At 40.5% G+C, this 21,212-nt stretch overlaps 1 pseudogene; it reads left to right on the forward strand.

The window, feature by feature from the left end:
- The first annotated feature begins 207 nt into the window (after nucleotides 1-207).
- The window catches only part of LOC143116791 (uncharacterized), a 65,097-nt pseudogene continuing 44,092 nt past the window's right edge, over nucleotides 208-21,212 (forward strand).

Genomic DNA, 21,212 nt, shown 5'->3' on the forward strand with positions numbered 1-21,212 from the left:
CATGATTTGTTTAATCATTGCAAGACATGTGTTGTCTGTTGCACTGTCTTCTGTATCTGTGTCTGTGTTGACACTCACATACCATATTCTAGCTGACCATTTTACCACAAATCACAAGCTGGACAAATATAAACATCTTCATTGCTGTAGGAGTAGAAAGAGAGATTATATGTTAAACCATTTTCTTCAATTACAGGAGCTGTCCAAATGATCACAGCTGGAGAGAGTACCGTTGCTGATTCAGATTCCAACCCAAATAAGAGAACACATTCCAGAGAAAAGCCATATTATTGTACTGAGTGTGAAAAGACTTTTACTCAGGTGACACAATTTAAGAGACACCTGAGGATCCATACTGGGGAAAAGCCATACCCGTGTTCTACATGTGGGAAGAGTTTCAGAAGCAGCATTGAGGTTACTATCCATAAGAGAACACATACTGGAGAAAAAACATATCTGTGTTCAGAGTGTGGAAAGACTTTTACCACCAAGGGTAATTTCAATCAACACAAGACTATCCGCACGGGAGAAAAGCCATATCAGTGTTCAGATTGTGGAAAGAGTTTTACTCAGTTGGGTCATCTCAAGGGACACCAGATGATCCATACTGGGGAAAAGCCATATCAGTGCAGTGCATGTGGGAAAAGTTTCAGAAGCAGCACTAAGGTCACTATCCATCAGAGAACACACACTGCAGAAAAGCCATATCACTGTTCAGAGTGTGGAAAGACTTTTGCTCATGTGTGTAATCTCAAGAAACACCAGAGGATCCATACTGGGGAAAAGCCATACCCTTGTTCTACGTGTGGTAAGAGTTTCAGAAGCAGCACTGAGGTCACTAGCCACATGAGAACACATACTGCAGAAAAGCCATATCACTGTTCAGAGTGTGGGAAGACTTTTACTGAGTTGGGTCATCTCAAGATACACCAGAGGATCCATACTGGGGAAAAGCCGTACATATGCCCCACATGTGGGAAGTGCTTCAGACACGAGTGTTCTTTCAGCCGTCATAAAATGATCCATAAGAGGTAAAAATGAACACCAGTGTTCTCAGGGCCAGATTGTGAAAAGACTTTTACTCTTTTGCATCATCTCAAGACACACCAGAAAATCCATACCGGGGAAAAGCCATATCAGTGCAGTGCATGTGGGAAGAGTTTCAGCACCAAAGGAGAGCTCACTATCCATCAGAGATATCACTCTGGGGAAAGGCCATATCAGTGTTCAGATTGTGGAAAGACTTTCACTCGTGTGTAATCTCAAGATCCACCAGAGGATCCATACTGGGGAAAAGCCATATCAGTGTGCTTCATGTGGGAAGAGTTTCATAACCAACATGCAGCTTACTGTCCGTCAGAGAACACACACTGGAGAAAAACCATATCATTGCTCAGTGTGGAAAGACTTTTACTAAGTTGGGTCATCTCAAGATACACCAGAAAATCCATACGGGAGATAAGCCATATCACTGTTCAGAGTGTGGAAAGACTTTTACTCAGTTGGGTCATCTCAAGATACACCAGAGGATCCATACTGGGGAAAAGCCGTACATTTGCCCCACATGTGGGAAGTGCTTCAGACACGAGTGTTCTTTCAGCCGCCATAAAATGATCCATAAGAGGTAAAAATGAACACCAGTGTTCTCAGGGCCAGATGCTCTAACGCTTTTGTGCCCACTTCAGCCGAGCCGAGCTGTGTCATATATATATTTACACATGAAGGTGTGAATGCTGCATAAAACAAACACACACACACACACACACACACACATTTCAGTTAACGCCTCCACCCTTCTCTGTGAAGTTTTTTTAATGCCTGACCTGTGCCCCCTGAGGACCATCAGCTGTGTGAATAGGGTTCCTTCCCATTATCCTAATCATTCTCATTTGCATAGCTGGTTCGTTTAGAGCCTCTTTCTTAATGCTTTTAAATTTTAATATTTTTGTAGGTCTTATACCCTTAACACCATAAATGCGATCTAACAGTGGTAAATGACAAATATGAACCATAAATGATGTCTATATCTTTGGTAATTGATTTGATTGATTGATTGATTGATTGATTGTTTGTTAATTATTTACATAAATTGTTATGGCTGTATTAGTATTAAAGCCTAATAATGTGGTGGGTCCACCTGACCCAAGAGCATTGTCTGTGTAACGGTTTCAATCACAGATATGTGGGCAACATGCTCCCAGTATCGAAAATAAAGCTGCAGTCTCATACAAGTTGTCTTGGAGTAATTTTGACCACATAAATGGCGACGAGGATGGGATTACCTATCACTGAGGCACAGTGAGGAGGACTAATGGCGCAGGACCCCAACCATGTCGACTGGAGGGAGATCTCTTTGTGATCTTGGTAGAAGGCTGTCATCAGCAACAAATACTGCTCCCAGCCTGGCCAGAGGAAATCCTCCTGTGTCTCGGATATGGTAATGACCGGATTTGGTAGTCACAGACAACTTGGTGGAGAGTCCCTGATTTTACACTTTTTAAGTTGGTAAAATAGGGAAGGCCTGTCCTACCCATTAGAGAGGTAGTGGTTGTGTACACAGTTTTCCTACCTGTGATGGAGGTAGAGGGTTTTCCTGCCTAAGGTTGAGGCAGAAGAGTGCACTATTTCCTGCCAGTGATAGTGGTAGTGGCTTTACTGCCTATGTGTAGGTAGTAGTTTTTGTTATTTAAAAATAGGCCTGAACACATTGGCTAGTCCAAAATACCTATAAAAGATTTAGAAATACCCCAGAAACATGTACATATCGTCGCTGTCCGATACAGAACACGTATCTCCATTTTTTTTCATTTTGAGTTTTTTCGACCAATAGAATCTCCAAGTTCATGTCCTTATACTGTACACGTCAAGTATCTACATGACCAATGAAAGATTGTGAAAACACGTCACGAGTTTTTCGCGTAAATCCATTGGATGACAAAGCTGTCCGCCATGCCACGTAAGTCCCTCCTCCCCTAGTTCTCCCCGTTTCAAATAACGCGGCCAAGCTGAAGCGCGAACAGCCAAGCGACGTTGTGGAAACAAACACTGAGGTAAAGTGTAATTTTTGTCAACTATGTTCTTGCTTATCCTTGCTGAAATATATTTACAACTGTTATCTATCGATGTTGACATGATTGTTGTCTATGTCTAGGGTTTTAATCGTCACAAAAGTAGCGTCTCCAAAACGCCAGCTTTCACCACAGATAGCAAGCTAGTTCTAGCTATCTAGCTTGCTAAGGCCTGGTGAAAATAACATCGGTCTCATTTAGATTTAGTCCTTACTCAAACTTATCAAATTCCTTTGTGTAATATTCATGGATTAAAGTTTTTCGTTACTGTGACAGATTTCCGTCAACTGAAATGTCTGTATGTCAATTTACTTTCCGTCAGCTGAACTCAAATGGGATAGTGCTATCAGTGCTGATCGGAGAATGGGGGGCGAGAGGTGGTGACAGGTAGTGTTTGCCTACGAATTTAGACTAGCTGTAACAGTGGTGTGAATCCATTTTGCATACTGTTGTGCAAACTTAACAAGCTATGGGTAGAAATTAGAGGTAATGACCAAAACATGTTACCAAATACAGTCTGGCGAGGCATCTGATCAAGTATTTTCTTTATCCTGCCATTCCTTGCTTAGATTAACGTTACACAGTGTGTTCCGTGTTGAGGGCTAAGCCATGGCTACATTGTTGTTTACGAAGGGGTCCAGGGGGAATACTCGATCGGATGCCGAACCGGTAAAGAGTTCAGTCAGATTACTTTTTTGCTTTAATCCCTGGATAATACGGTCATGTCGATTGTCTCTAGGAAATATCATGCGCTCAACGTCGCCAAAGCATTTCTGAAAGTGGTGCTAGGTTGCTACATGTGGAGATGTTAATGTACAGATTTCCCGAAATGACGCAAGGTTATGTGATGTTATGTTGTGACATGGCACGATATATTTTTTTCTTATGTGCATTTCTCCCTCCCCTCAGGATGTCATTTCCTTTAAAGGAGATCTGCGAGCTTGTGAATGTGAGGTATGATAGGGCACTTGAGGGAAGCGTCAGGGATGAAGAAGGTTTGTAGTTTGCAGGAAACTATAATTGAGAATTGAGAAAGTCAGTCAGGAAAGTGAACACTGTTAATTGTTATTCTAATGGTTAACCTCTGTCATTCTTAGCTGTAACTGTATGACTGTTTGCCCATGCCACTGATACAAGCTTGTTTTGAATCATTCAAACATTTTGTTTTTCTTATTTTTAGATTCGCCATCAATATCCTCCAAGGACTCAGACATAGCTTCCAGTGAAGGTAAGCATTTTATTCTTCTGATGGACTATACTTTAGTCTCCATTTCATTGGTTTTGGGTTTTCTCATGTCATTAGTAACTACAAACCTAATTCTGCTATTGTCTGCCTGTGATAACTTGATTACCAGTCAAAATGAATGCAGTGAACAATGTGAACAGTGTATTTTTTTCCACTGGATCTGTTCATATGTCTTCTGCTTCACTTAGACTCGCTTGATGATTACATTCCAGACAGAGAGAATACAGGCAAGTTATTTATCTTTATTTATTTATGACTTACCAATGGGCTCAGCCGCACACAAACCACAATGCTAAACTTAAACAGTTATCCACTCTTGTCATTTTTAGACGAACAAAGTGAAAATGATGACTGTAACCCAGGGACATCTGCTGGTATGTACATTGCTCAAATTAGATAAGCTGCACATTAAACTTGGTCATTTTTACACTTCTCTCAGTAATTTGCAAACACAGCTAAACCTAACTACATGACAACATGCACACACACACACACACTGTATCTGATCTGTTACCAACATACTAAGCAACCATAGAAGATGACTGTAGATTTTGTTAATCTATTTTTTTTTTAATTTTTGTATTAATCAGATGACGATGCTGTTCGGCGAAAGAGGAGGGCCAACCCTTCACGTTGGAAAGCAAATGTTCAAAAAAAAAGGAGGATGACAGGTCAATCATACCGTGGAAGGAGAGGAAACGGAAGCATCATCAAAGAAGCATGAAAAATGGGGGAGAGGTGTTAAGCGGCGCCGAACAGAAGCGGTCACATCTCCGGTCTGCTTCTCTGTTCTGTTTTTTATGTGTAGATGGGAAAAGAATAAGGGTCTGTCAGCGGATGTTCTTGTCTACACTTGGGATCAGGCAGTGGACATTCCTTAAGTGGGTAGGAAGAAGGGGAGATAGTCCCAAGAAGACAGAGAGGGTGAGGGTGATTACTGAGGAGCATAACTTTGTAAACACTTTTCTTTCAAACCTTCCAAAAGTGCCGTCGCATTATTGTAGGTCCTCCTCATCCAAGCTGTATTTGGAGCCTTACTTCAAATCCATTTCTCATCTGCATTCCTTGTACCAGCAGGCATGTTCAGACAACAGCATCAGAGCACTATCACGACAGGTTTTCACAGTAGCGTTCAACCAACTGAATCTTTCCTTATTTCATCCGAAAAAAGATCAATGCGACACCTGCTGTGCATTCAAAGCCGGGAACATCGAGGCTGCTGTGTGGGAGAAACACCGAAAGAAACAAGATGATGCCAGAGAAGAAAAGGAAAATGACAAACAACTGTTTACCAACACCTGCTTAGTTACGTGCATGGATCTGCAGAGCCTTCTCCTGTGCCCAAAACAACTGGCTACCAACACCTGCTTAGTTGCCTGCATGGATCTGCAGAGCCTTCTCCTGTGCCCAAAACAACTGGCTACCAACACCTGCTTAGTTGCCTGCATGGATCTGCAGAGCCTTCTCCTGTGCCCAAAACAACTGGCTACCAACACCTGCTTAGTTGCCTGCATGGATCTGCAGAGCCTTCTCCTGTGCCCAAAACTTCAAGCGTCTGCCCTGTACTACAAGATGAAGCTTGGCGTCCACAACTTCACAATCTACAACATGGCATCACATGCAGCAAAGAATTACCTGTGGCATGAGGGTGAAGCGGGGCTCTCTGCCAGTGAATTTGCCTCGTGTATTGTACACTTTCTCAAATCCCAAGCATCGTACAGCGAGTTTGTCCTCTGGAGTGATGGATGTGGCTACCAAAACAGAAACCTCGTGCTCAGCAATGCACTGCTGAAGTTTGCAACGGAGATGAAAAAAACAGTTACTCAGAAGTACCTGGAAAGAGGCCACACCCAAATGGAGTGTGATTCAGTGCACAGTGTAATCGAGAGGAAGATGCGGGATCGGGATGTCCATGTCCCCGCAGAGTATGTAGCGGTCATCCGCGGAGCTCGTTCCCGCCCCTTCCCTTATGACGTGCAATACGTTGACCACACCTTTTTCCATGACTTCAGCAAGGTCACCATCTGCAAGTCTCTCCGACCAGGCAGCGAAGTAGGAGATCCGACCGTGCATGACCTCCGGGCAATCGGGTGTTTTTATAGACGTGTTTTCCATTAATAAATAACCATTAACAATAGCCATATCAACCTGAATTGTTTTGATTTATACATTTAAACTGCCTTCTGATTTCGTCCTAACCCTTTGCTCTTTGTTCCCCAATACCCAATACCCCTTTTTTATCTCTTCTAGATACAACATTGATGGCAGCATGGAGTACAAGTTGCTCCACTCCGATGCCTGGCAGCCCTACTCCGTCCCATCGCTGAGGAAACCATGCCTCACTGTGGTCCCACTCCATCCATCCCGTCCAAAAATCAAAGCGGCGAAGTTCAAACATCTTCAGGAACTGAAGCACGTTGTACCGAAGGATTTTCATTCATTTTTTGACTCACTGTCCCATGACTGATCACTTACAATAGCACACACACACACTAGCACGCGCACACACACACACACAACAGCGCTCGCAAACATGCACAACACACACAATAGTGCACAGTCCCTCAATCCTGTTCATTGACATGACATAAATTATACAGAAACATGCATCACTAATGAACTAACATCACTCAGATTGGCATCAAGATTAATTTAATGTTTAAATTGGTGTAGTTATACACAACTAGCAAGACCAATCAACATGACGAGCTCTGGATTCTGGTGCCTAAGTTTTAACAGGTTATATGTTGTAAAATACTTTTGATAACTTTTGGCCAAGTTTGATAACTTTTAGGATATTGAATATTCTGTGTTTGATTGTGCCTGGAGACCTTCCCCCACCACATATCAGTTTGTGTCTCTGTTGTTGAAATGTAAAAGTGTTTTTATACTTCGAAATATCCACATGTGATTGTGGTTTTGATGAGTAATGTTTGATTGTGTCTGGAGACCTTCCCCCACCACATATCAGTTTGTGTGTCTGTTGTTGAAATGTAAAAGTGTTTTTATACTGCCATCAACCCAGCGTTTAATGTCAGCCTTTTAAATAAATAAATTATAAATAAATAAATAAATTACGGAGAGTCAGTTTAAAATTGCCAATGCCCCAATATGACGTACGTTGACAGTGCCAAGGTTACTAGTCTTGCAATACGAGCTAAATAAACGTTTCTTTGATTGTCCTGGACATAACTCTAAACCAGTCGGTAGAAACATTTTTCATCCTGATGTCTGAAACCCAGGAGTGACGAAAATCACGGTGAGTCGGTCGGTTTGAAATTGCCAATGCGGACGTACGCGCCTAGGCTATCCGTTATCCAAGCGCAGTGCAGGAATGAAAGCACATGACCGGCCCTTGATTAAAATAACGTATCTATTTTTGGCAAAGTGATGATTACATTCCCACACTATAATAGGCTACATGTATAGACCTATGACATTGATTCGTCATATCATACCGCAGTTTCACTGCTTTGGAATGCTGTGTTTTCATCAAGGGACATGAATGTTTTGGTTATACATGTTTTTAGTCGGACAGAAACGGTATCGGATGTGCACGTATATCCTTTTACACTCGATTTAGGTACAGTGACGATTAAATTACCACACCAACAAGAATATGATGCCAATTAAAGGCATTAAGCCAAGTATGGCAACGCTGACTTCCACTGTTGTGGAGTTTCGCTGTTTTTTTTACTTCCTGAAAAGTAGCGTTTTTGGACATACGTGTTCTGTATCGGACAGCGACGATATACTATATGGAAATAAAAAAACATATTTTGTATTGGAGTATGGATGCAAAAATTAGATTTTCCTTTCCTATCACCTACATGTGGATGATATTGGAGGGTCTTGCTCAGTGGGAATCTTTACACTGTCATATAGTAAAATGCACCCTACATTAAGAGCACAAAATAAACTATAAACACAATTAACTTGATTTAAAAAGCTTTATTCACATTTTGCACGTCCCAACTTTTTATGGTTGTAGAATAGAGCTTACATTAAACTCACAAAATAATCTAAAAGGACATTTCACTTGATTAAAAAAAACTTTATTTGTGTTCCGAAATTAGCAGTTTATTTTAACTGCATAAAAAACAGCATCAGAGTGTTCTAAACAAATTAAGCTTTTTCCCCTCTCTTGGTGACTTTTGGCTAAAGATACAGTATGGACCATCTGGTGTGTTTTGAGATTACTCACACTAATAAAAGCCCTTTCACATAGAACATTGATATGGCTATTATCCCCAGTATGGATGCCGGGTATTTAGAGAAACGAATACCCCCCCCCCTAGATGAGTACACTCATCTGGCTTTTCCCCAGTATGGAACTTCTGGTGTCTCTTCAGATTACCCACATTAGGTCTTTCCACACTCTGTACACTTATACAACTACCCGATATGGATCATATTGTCAGGATCCTGCAGGGTCTGATTGACTTTGTGCCACCCGTTTGTTCGCTTTTGCTGTTCCCCATGTCCTCTCCATCAGAGGATCCATACAGAAGAAAAGCCACATCTGTGTGATACATGTGGGACGTCCTTCCGTGAACTGGGTTCTCTCAAGACTCACCAGAGAGTCCATACTCTAAAGTATCATCAGTGCTCAGAGTGTGGTATGACTTTTACTCTGGTACCTCATCTCAAGTGGCACCAGAAAACCCATCATTTTATGACTTGAAAAACTTTTATTGATCTGGGACATACAATTGTACAATTGTCACTGAACAGCTTCTTGAATTAGAATGGTGCTGTGATTCCAGATTTCATTTAGTGAAAATGTTCATAAATGCAGGTATGTATCCATTACACATTGATTAGGCACCTCATAGGTGTAATAATAAAAAAAAAACATTGATTCAGTCTAATGGTTTTTCTGTGCTGTCTTTACCTGTATGTATTTTTTTTATTGTGAACTTCTTGGTAGTTTTCAATGTATTCCTCGGAGGGTCAGGGGAAAGTGGCAGTTTCTTATTGTGCTACCTGTGATAAGATTTTCAAGAGAAACTAAAACAAACCGTACCATACTGTACATACCAAAGACAACCCACAAGGAGCCATAGTGGGGAAAACCCAAAGCAGTTTACTACACGTTCATGTTTCTGTTCTTTCTTGACCTGCATGCTAATAGTAAAATATTTGATGGTGACTTCCTATTTGGTTACGAGTTTGTTCCTGTGTGTGAGATAAGTGCTGAAAAAGCTGGTGTTTGGAACAAACATAAATATTTGTATTTGGAAAACAATTGGATGTCCCATAACTTCCTCCAGCTCAACAATAAGAACCGAGGTAATTATTTTTTAGTAAACATGAAGATAGAATAAAAATTGCCACCATTCTGGACACAAAGGCCTTAATTTATTTTGAAATGAATGTTTCTATGTAATATATTTCTTGAATTTCCCCTGGGGATCAATAAAGTATCTGGTAACACTTTATTTGAAGGGGTCTACATAAGGGTGACATGTAACCGTCATAAGAATGACATGACACATGTCATGTACATTAATGACAAATTATTGATGTTTATGACTGTTGTCATAATGTGTCATTCGGTTTTTGGAATGTCAAGTTGACATTGTTTGGGTGTCATCATTATGACAACTTGACATTAGCCAAGATGACATTATTTGATGGGTCTTTGTCATGGGTCTTTGTCATGACAACTTGACATTAGCCAAGAAAATGTAACCCATTTACAATATTGTCATGACGATTTGACAGCCAAGAAAGAAATGCAAAGTGTTTGGCATGATATTGTCATGACAACTTGACATAACTGTGTTTGGCCTGACTTATCTTCTAGGTTTGTAAAGTGAAGGGCCTGAACAATTGACTGTCATGACACCATTATAATTGTGTCATGAATACTTTCCTTGACCTCAACTACAGTGGTACAGTTTTGACTTGTCATTAAGCTGTCACAAAGAACTATTACACACCAAAATAGTTTCCTGACAGTGTCATGAATTGTCATGACAACTTGACATAATTGTTTAATTATTACATGAACAAGTTCATATAACTGTGTTTGGCCTGACTTATCTTCTAGGTTTGTGAAGTGATGGGCCTGAACAATTGGCTGTCATGACGCCATAATAAATTGGTCATGAAAACTTTTCTTGACCTCAACTACAGTGGTACAGTTTTGACTTGTCATTAAGTTGTCACAAATTATTACACACCAAAATAGTGTCCTGACAGTGTCATGAATACTTACCTTTGCCCTAAAGTACAGTGAACCATCTGAGATGTTTCCTGAACATGTCATTAAGTGTCATTACACTATCATGTAGGTCCTATTTCTGTACATTTTACATTTCTGGAACATTGAGTCTAATTTCAACTATAATGACAACAAATACCATTCTCAGTCATGACTTAAGAGTTTATTTCAGCAATGCATTTTGCAAAACCATAATACATGGACATGTTACCATGTCAGATAACCTAACTGTGCATGTGGAACATGCATTCAACTATTCACATACTAGTCTTTAAGCACCATTTCATTGCCATCATTTCTGCAGCTTTTTCAAATCATGCACAAGTCTACCCAACACACCATTACGATGACGGATTCCTAACCAGTAGTACCATTCAATCATTTTAAGGTGTGTTTTGAGGGACTGAGGGGTTCGATTCCCCCTGAGACGGTATATTTGTCTGTGTAAGGGGCACTTATTTTAATGTAGAGTGAAGTGCTGCCTTTCTAAGGAACTTTTCACAAGAGGAGTAGACAAATGAAAGTACCAAAATAGTTTACCCAGAACATATAGCCGGCATTTATTAAACATCAAATATCAAACAGTATGACCTTGTTTCTCTTTAGTAGAGCGGCTACAGGAAAAATCGTGCAAATTATGATACAAGCGTGGAATTCGGCAGGTATGTGCTCAAGACCAATACAATCAAATCTACCTGATTGGCCACTTGAAATGGCGGCCATTTTCCAAGATGGCCGCCAAAAAAGACCCCAGAAATTGATTTATTGCTCAAAATTGACCAAAGATATTATGATACAAGCATGAAATTAGGCATGTATGTGCTCAAGACCAATACAATAAAATCTGCCTGATTTGCCATTTTTAATGGTGGCCATTTTCCAAAATGGCCACCATGAAAAACTCTAAAAATGGATTTGTTGTACAGAATTGACAAAGGAAATTATGATACAGCCATGAAATTTGGCAGGTATATGCTTAAGACCAACACAATACATTCTAACTGATTTTCCAGTTTAAATGACGGCCATTTTCCAAGATGGCCGCCAAAAAATACCATAAAAATGGATTTGTTGCACAGAATTGATCAAGCAAGTTATTACACAAGCATGAATTTTGGCATGAATGTGCTAAAAAAACAATACAATCAAATCTACCTGACTCGCCACTTGAAATGGAAGCCATTTTACAATATGGCCGCCAAAAGACTGAATTTAGCCCAGAAGTGAGCAAGAAAATTATGATACTGTATGTAATTTTGTGTGTTTGTGCTAAAGAGCAATATAATCAAATCCACCTCATTTGCAACTTGAAAATGTAATATGGCAGCCATTTTTAAAGATGGCCACCAAATAAGACACTAGAACTTCATTAATTGCAATTAATTTAGCAGATGTGGCCCAAATCAATGTTAACATTCACTACATTTCTGTTTCCTTCTATGATGAAGTCATTGAAAATTAAATCAAGCAAAAATCAAGCAAAAAGGCACATAACTGAGATTCAGTGTTTCACAAATGAACTATGTACAAAGACTACAAACCCTGGAAGGGCTAAATTAATCGTAGAAATCTCACTGAGGGACAATAGAAGAGAGTGTATGCAACAGCATCAGGACTGACAGAGCTGTGCACCAACTTGCCTATCTAAAATACGACTGTACAACCAAAGCCCCAAACGGAAGCACTTGCATCTATGGGTGCAACCTTTTTTCACGTCCGGTTGCTGTGGAGCCCAGAAAGCCTCTGCACACTCAGGGGACCAGTCCTGAAGGCAGAGCTTCCTCCTCTGCACAGGTCTACTCACATCTTTACCCCTGCGTGGTCGCTTAGACCCACCTGTAAGTGCAAAAAGTGGCCTCGCAATCACAGAACAGTTTTCAATGAAATGCTGGTAGTAAACCACCATGCCTAAAAAGGTGACGCCATCAGCGTGACGCCATCAGCCTACATCAAATCTGACTATGAAACATTCACAATAGCCTCAACCTTATCTGGATCACTAGCCACGCCATCCTGAGAAATTATATGCCCTAAAAACTTCACAGATCTCCTAAGAAAATTGCACTTAGCAGGCGACAGCTTCAAGTTGTGCTCTTTCAGCCGTTTAAACACCATGCGTAAGCGCTGCAAACTTTCCCCTTCAGACCTGCCAAATACAAGGACATCATCCAAATAGCACAGGAGACTTAAGAAATTTTGATCGCCAAAGACAGAGAGCATCATCCTCATAAATGTAGCTGGGCTATTGCAAAGTACCTGAGGGAGCCGGTTATATTCATGCAACCCTAATGGCGATGAAAAGGCTGTATATTTCTTGTCATCCTCATGTAACGGCACAGTGTAATAACCCGATGTGAGATCCATGGTGGAGAAAAAAACATTGCCACCTAAAGTTGCAAGGACATCAGCCTGGTGGGGGAGTGGGTGGGAGTCTTTCACAGTTCGCGCATTAAGCCACCTAAAGTCAGTGCATATCCGCAGGTCTCCGTTTTTCTTCCACACCAGCACCAGTGGAGAAGCTTACTCACTACTAGACTTTCTAATAATTTCCTTCTCCTCCATCTCCAAAGTCTCTTTCAACCTCTGGTAGTGGGCCGGGGACAATCTGCGATATGGCAATTTGAATGGACGGTCATCAGTCAACCTAATCCTGTGGCAGAACCCATGCGCCTCACCACAGTCAAGATGGTGACGAGAAAAGACAGACTCATATTCTTTTATTAGGTCAACTAACTTATCCTTCCAATAAGAGACCTGACAACTGTCAATGGGTATAGCACCCAGTCCAAGACCGTGCAGCGAAGAGTCACCATTAGCAACACTGCTGCCAAGATCACTCTTGACAGATAAGCTGCCATGAGAGCCACCTGCATTCACTTTAGCTGCATGCTGCGAAACAAAGTCCTGATCAAAATCCTCCAGTGCAACGCGTGGATATACATCAGCTACCTTCGCATTTTTGCGTAAGGTTACTGCAGCTGACGTTCGATTAAAAACCTTGACTGGAAGCCACCCATCTCCCCACATAGGAGAGACAACACGCCCAACTAGCATCTGCCTATTAATACAGCGCGAAGTGCTGGGCTCCACAGCAACCGTCACGTCCAGAGCGAAAAAAGTGAATTTATGACAAAGCTTCTTCAATGACCTTGGCTACGACCTTGGTTGAGGTTGTTTCTGGTGTACACGCATCTTTTGTTTAACAGCAACATCGAGAAAACCATGAATTGCCGTTATTAGCATATTAGTGTCATTGTATTATTAGCATGTCATAACCATTTTATTTGTTTGGGGGGGTGGGGGGTGGCATCACGCAACGCCCTCCATTGACATCCAAGAACTGGCATTATTAGCATGTTATCACCATGCTATTTGTGTGTCATAAGTGGCTTATTTGTCATTGTGGAACATTTTTAATATCTGTATCACTTCATCATCTATGGAAACATATTTAAGGAGAGCCACATTTACATTACACCACATTTGCAATTTGCACATTTGAAATTTGCAAATTTCTCAGGTCTTTTTGGACGCCATCTTGGAAAATGGCCAGTATTTCAAGTAGCAAATCAAGTGGATTTGATTGTATTGGTCTTGATCACATCCATGCCAAATTTCATGCGTCCATCATAATTTGCTTTGACAATTCTGTGCAATAAATCAATTTCTAGGGTCTTTTTTGGCAGCCATCTTGGAAAATGGCCACCATTTCAAGTGGCCAATCAGGTAGATTTCATTGTATTGCTCTTGAGCACATACATGTTGAGTTTCGTACTTGTATCATAATTTGCTAGGTCAATTCTATGCAATAAATCAATTTCTGGAGTCTTTTTTGGCGGCCATCTTGGAAAATGGCCACCATTTCAAGTGGCCAATCAGGTAGATTTGATTGTATTGGTCATAAGCACATACCTACCAAGTTTCATGCTTGTATCATAATTTGCACGATTCTTGCCAAATTGGCCTTGTAGCCGCTCTACTACTTTCCTGTCCTTTTAGTAAGTGGTGAGATCTCGCGCTTATCTGTAGGCTACGATGAAATGAAGAAATATTGAGTAGAAGCAGTTCATGTCGCAGGCAAGATTATCATTCCAGGGTTCCTACACATTTACACACATACTACACACATATTCCATTTCAAATTTACATACTTTTTCCATACTCAAATTTCCAAACTTCTCGGTAGATTTTTCTGACCATATTCTCGACATTGCGGCCACTTCTGGTTTGGGATAACTTGGTGAAAACAAAGGTATGGACAACTGAAGTGAATTAAAAAATGACACTTAATATTCGACCATTAAGCTTGGTCATTTTTAGTTGTATCTTAGTTGTATCTTGATGATGGGGACTGACAGTTAAGCTACACAACAGTAGGAATGGTTCATTATGACCTGAGTGAAGTGATTAGTACTGCAAATGCAATAGTCTGGAAACACAAATATTTCTCCATACCCTTGTTTCTTTTTTCCATACTTATCCAGACCTGGAAATTACTAAAATCAAATTCCATACTTTTCCATACTGCGTAGGAACCCTGTCATTCGCGCCCTCTGCTCTTCTGCCTCCCGTGTCGAATGGCACACTCTCTCAAATCATGCATCCAAACAAAAAAACAACCTGCATAGCAGGGCAACAATTCAATTAAATTACTCTCTCGATACATTTTAGCAGATCTGGAAATATAACTCATATTCATGAACTGTAGTAGCTTATTCTTATTTTTAATCTATACATTCACTACATAGCCTACATGAAAGTTCAGCACTAGCATATCACGTTGTTAACATGGCTTCAACATAGCATGAAATAGCACTTCAAATCATTAAACTCATGTTCAACTCCGATTGTTTTTTAGCTTATGCAGTACCATCAATACATTTCCACACAATGCATTAAACAACTGAGTTACAGCAAAATAAAACTTTTACGTGCTTAACTCATTAACTCATTATCACGCCATGTCTGCTACTAACATAAATTACGAACACGTGTAAAACACTCACCGGAGAAAACTCATACAAGTAAGTAAACTCCTTGTCGTAATTTCGACCCTTTGCTGTTATTCCTTCCTTAGAAATAGGTTTTTAACTAGCTCTTCAATGTCTTCAATGTTATTTTTAACTTTTCTTCTCAGTGTGGAAAATCTAAATATGGCTTCAGCTCACTATCATTCTGCTGCTGTCCTGCTGTTTGCGATTTCTGTCTTCTTCTCTAAGAATCAGTGACAGTGTAGCAGTTTCCCCTCTATACAGCGCCACCACTGCCACCTACTGGACAAATACGGTGTGCAGGGAAAACATAACTAAAAGTAATCAAGAAATTAGATATTAATGCACCTTCAATATGTTGAGTATATCTAATTTATAATGGTGTCATGACAACCAATTGTTCAGGCTCATCACTTCATAAACCTAGAAGATAAGTCAGGCCAAACACAGTTATATGTCAAGTTGTCATGACAATATCATGCCAAGGAAAGTATTCATGACACAATTATAATAGGGTCATGTCAATCAATTATTCCGGCCCACCACTTCACGAACCTAGAAGATGAGTCAGGCCAAACACAGTTATATGTCAATTTTGCATTTCTTTCTTGGCTAATGTCAAGTTGTCATGACAACGGTTTACCTACTTAGAAAGGCAGCACTTCACTCTACATTAAAATAAGTGCCCCTTACACAGACAAATATACCGTCTCAGGGGGAATCGAACCCCTCAGTCCCTCAAAACACACCTTAAAATGATTAAATGGTACTACTGGTTAGGAATCCGTCATCGTAATGGTGTGTTGGGTAGACTCGTGCATGATTTGAAAAAGCTGCAGAAATGATGGCAATGAAATGGTGCTTAAAGACTAGTATGTGAATAGTTGAATACATGTTCCACATGCAAAGTTAGGTTAGCTGACATGGTAACATGTCCATGATTATGGTTTTGCAAAATGCATTGCTGAAAAAATACTCTTAAGTCATGACTGAGTATGGTATTTGTTGTCATTATAGTTGAAATTAGACTCAATGTTCCAGAAATGTAAAATGTACAGAAATAGGACCTACATGATAGTGTAATGACACTTAATGACATGTTCAGGAAACATCTCAGATGGTTCCCTGTACTTTAGGTCAAAGGTAAGTATTCATTTTGGTGTGTAATAGTTGTTTGTGACAGCTTAATGACAAGTCAAAACTGTACCACTGTAGTTGAGGTCAAGAAAAGTATTCATGACCAATTTATAATGGTGTCATGACAGCCAATTGTTCAGGCCCATCACTTCACAAACCTAGAAGATAAGTGAGGCCAAACACAGTTATATGAACTTGTAATAATTAAACAATTATGTCAAGTTATCATGACAATTCATGACATTGTCAGGAAACTATTTTGGTGTGTAATAGTTCTTTGTGACAGCTTAATGACAAGTCAAAACTGTACCACTGTAGTTGAGGTCAAGGAAAGTATTCATGACACAATTATAATGGTGTCATGACAGTCAATTGTTCAGGCCCTTCACTTTACAAACCTAGAAGATAAGTCAGGCCAAACACAGTTATATGTCAAGTTGTCATGACAATATAATGCCAAACACCTTGCATTTCTTTCTTGGCTATGTCAAGTCGTCATGACAATATTGTAAATGGGTTACATTTTCTTGGCTAATGTCACGTTGTCATGACAAAGACCCGTCAAATAATGTCATCTTGGCTAATGTCAAGTTGTCATAATGATGACACCCAAACAATGTCAATTTGACATTCCAAAAACCGAATGACACATTATGACAACAGTCATAAACATCAATAATGTGTCATTAATGTACATGACATGTGTCATGTCATTCTTATGACGGTTACATGTCACCCTTATGTAGACCCCTTCAAATAAAGTGTTACCAAGTATCTATCTATTTCTATGGTTTTATTAATTTTTTGTGAAGCACATTGGGTTGCCTTGCGGTATAAAATGTGTTATATGAACAAATTTGCCTGCCTTGCCTTGCATTGAGAGGCTTTCATGCAAAAAGTCCACTGGTGTTTTAAAATTGAGGTTGTATTAGTGTACTGTAGTCATGTAGGTTTTACCTACCACAGCTTCTGTGGTGGAATAACATCCAAGCTATACCACAAATACAATCTTTCTTTTGTTGTGGCATGCTCAGTTTACACAATTGCAGCCCACCCCCACCTGCAGTCTCCTACCCCCTTCACCAACCAGTTCACACCTCCACCCCACCTGCAGTCTCCTACCCCCATCACCAATCAGTTCACAACTCCACCCCCACCTGCAGTCTCCTACCCCCATCACCAACCAGTTCACACCTCCACCCCACCTGCAGTCTCCTACCCCCATCACCAACCAGTTCACACCTCCACCCCACCTGCAGTCTCCTACCCCCATTACCAACCAGTTCACACCTCCACCCCACTCTCACATTCCCTCCTTAGTGGACTTCACGCAGATTGACCCATGACCACGCCCACCTACCATTATACATTTACATATTGCATTCACATGGTCATGTCTTACCCATAATCCTTTGTCCTTATCATTTGCATTGCAGCCCACCCCCATCTGCAGTCTCCTACCCCAATCACCAACCAGTTCACACCTCCACCCCACCCCCATTTGCAGTCTCCTACCCCCATCACCAATCAGTTCACACCTCCACCCCACATACTTTCTTTTGTGAACTTTGTGAAGGTTGATGGACAAGCCCACCTGAGGACCATCAGACTTTTACATATTGTATTCACATGGAATTGTCTTACCCATAATCCTTTGTCCTTATCATTTGCATTGCAAATGCTGTATTCTTGCAGCTGATTGGGTAAAAAGGACTCCAGGATGGCAACAGGTCAGATAAAGGTCCTATAGCAGAGGGTGGTTGTCACAGGGTGCTGTGGAAGTACAGTGTGTATTATCAACAGGACAACTATACTGAAGTTTGAGAGGATTTCCTTAGCACAGCAGAACTTAAGTCTGAAATGACAGAACCACTAATACCAGTGAAGGAGATCAAAGAAGAAGACTTTGATGATTTCCTCTGTGAACATATTTTGGCCAGTAAATTGGAATATACGACTGTACTGGAACATGACTTTAAGATTGAGATACAAGCATCATCAACCTGCAGAGAAGAGGAGTTCACACCAGTGGAAATTAAAGAGGAAAATGATTCTGATTCTGGAGAAGTATGACCATGATGACTCCTCTACTACAAGTAAGATACTTAAAAGTTTGTATTAGTAAAACCTGAATGCTTGATGACTTATTCTTCATTTTTTATATTAGATTTCATGTGAATACTTAAATCATTGCACATGATTTGTTTCATCATTGCAAGACATTTGTTGTTTGTCTTCTGCCTTTGACTTCATGTATCTGTGCCTGTGTTGACACTCACATACCATACCATATTCTAGCTGACCATTTACCACAAATCACAAGCTGGACAAATATAAACATCTTCATTGCTGTAGGAGAAGAAAGAGAGATTATATGTTAAACAATTTTCTTCAATTACAGGAACTGTCCAAATGATCACAGCTGGAGAGAGTACCGTTGCTGGTTCAGATATCAACACAAATAAGAGAACACATGCCAAAGGAAAGTCATATTATTGTACCGAGTGTGGAAAGACTTTCACTCAGGTGTGTCATCTCAAGAGACACCAGAGAATCCATACTGGGGAAAAGCCATATCAGTGCTCAGAGTGTGGAAAGACTTTTTCTCAGATGTGTACTGTGAAGTCACACCAGAAAATCCATACGGGAGAAAAGCCATATCAGTGTTCAGATTGTGGAAAGAGTTTCAGCACCAAAGGAGAGCTCACTGTCCATCAGAGATATCACTCTGGGGAAAGGCCATATCAGTGTTCAGAGTGTGGAAAGACTTTTGCTCATATGTGTACTCTGAAGTCACACCAGAGAATCCATACGGGAGAAAAGCCTTATCAGTGTTCAGATTGTGGAAAGACTTTTACTCGTTTGGATATTCTCAAGGCACACCAGAAAATCCATACTGGGGAAAAGCCACATCAGTGCAGTGCATGTGGGAAGAGTTTCAGAACCAGCACTGAGGTCACTATCCACATGAGAACACATACTGCAGAAAAGCCATATCAGTGTTCAGAGTGTGGAAAGACTTTCAATCAGGTGTGTAATCTCAAGATCCACCAGAGGATCCATACTGGGGAAAAGCCATATCAGTGTGCTTCATGTGGGAAGAGTTTCATAACCAACATGCAGCTTACTGTCCATCAGAGAACACACACTGGAGAAAAACCATATCAGTGCTCAGAGTGTGGAAAGACTTTTACTGAGTTGTGTCATCTCAAGATACACCAGAGGATCCATACTGGGGAAAAGCCGTACATATGCCCCACATGTGGGAAGAGTTTCAGACACGAGTGTTCTTTCAGCCGTCATAAAATGATCCATAAGAGGTAAAAATGAACACCAGTGTTCTTAGGGCCAGATGCACTAACGCTTTTGTGCCCACTTCAGCCGAGCCGAGCTGTGTCAAATTGCGCATTTCTGTATCATACGTATGCATTCCTAGGAGGGTCAGGGGAAAGTGGGAGTTTATTACTGTGTTACCTGTGATATGATTTTCAAGATAAACTAAAACATACCGTACCATACTGTACCAGAGACAAAGACACAAGGAGCCATAGTGGGGGAAGCCCAAAGCAGTTTACTACACTTTCATGTTTCTGTTCTGTCTTGACCTGCATGCTAATAGTAAAATGTTTGATGGTGACTTCCTATTTGGTTACGAGTTTGTTGCTGTGTGTGAGATAAGTGCTAAAAATAAAAGCTGGTGTTTGGAACAAACATAAATATTTTCAAATGATGTGAGTTGTATTTTCTTCATGTGTGCTCATCATATGAGGTGGAGAGGAACATTTCCCACCATTTGATAATGTGCATAGCCCCAAATTCATTATGGTTTCATTCTCACGTAGTTCTGACTTGTAAGTTTCGCCCTGAAGGGATCAATTACCCCTGATAGTGACCAGTGTTCTAATACATTATCCTCTTTTTACACGGCTACTTGCCAAAAAAATAAACTCCCCACGACATCACTCTTTAGCTTACCTATTTTTGTCTGGGCAAATATAAACATCTTCATTGCTGTAGGAGAAGAAAGAGAGATTATATGTTAAACAATGTTCTTCAATTACAGGAACTGTCCAAATGATCACAGCTGGGAAGAGTACCGTTGCTGGTTCAGATATCAACCCAAATAAGAGAACACATTCCAGAGGAAAGTCATATTATTGTACTGAGTGTGGAAAGACTTTCACTCAGGTGACACATTTTAAGAGACACCTGAGGATCCATACTGGGGAAAAGCCATACCCGTGTTTTACGTGTGGTAAGAGTTTCAGAAGCAGCAGAGAGGTTACTATCCATAAGAGAACACATACTGGGGAAAAGCCATATCTGTGTGATACATGTGGGACATCCTTCCGTCAACTGGGTTCTCTTAAGTCTCACCAGAGAGTCCATACTTTAAAGTCTCATCAGTGCTCAGAGTGTGGTATGACTTTTACTCTGGTACCTCATCTCAAGTGGCACCAGAAAACCCATCATTTTATGACTTGAAAAACTTTTATTGATCTGGGACATCTAAGTTTCAGTGAAGAGTACAATTGTCACTG

This window comes from Alosa pseudoharengus, unplaced genomic scaffold, assembly GCF_046254945.1.
Source record: "Alosa pseudoharengus isolate Yale_2024_CS ecotype anadromous, Long Island Sound unplaced genomic scaffold, YU_APseudo_1.1 YU_APseudo_1.1_scf_1, whole genome shotgun sequence".
NCBI classification, from domain to species: domain Eukaryota; kingdom Metazoa; phylum Chordata; class Actinopteri; order Clupeiformes; family Clupeidae; genus Alosa; species Alosa pseudoharengus.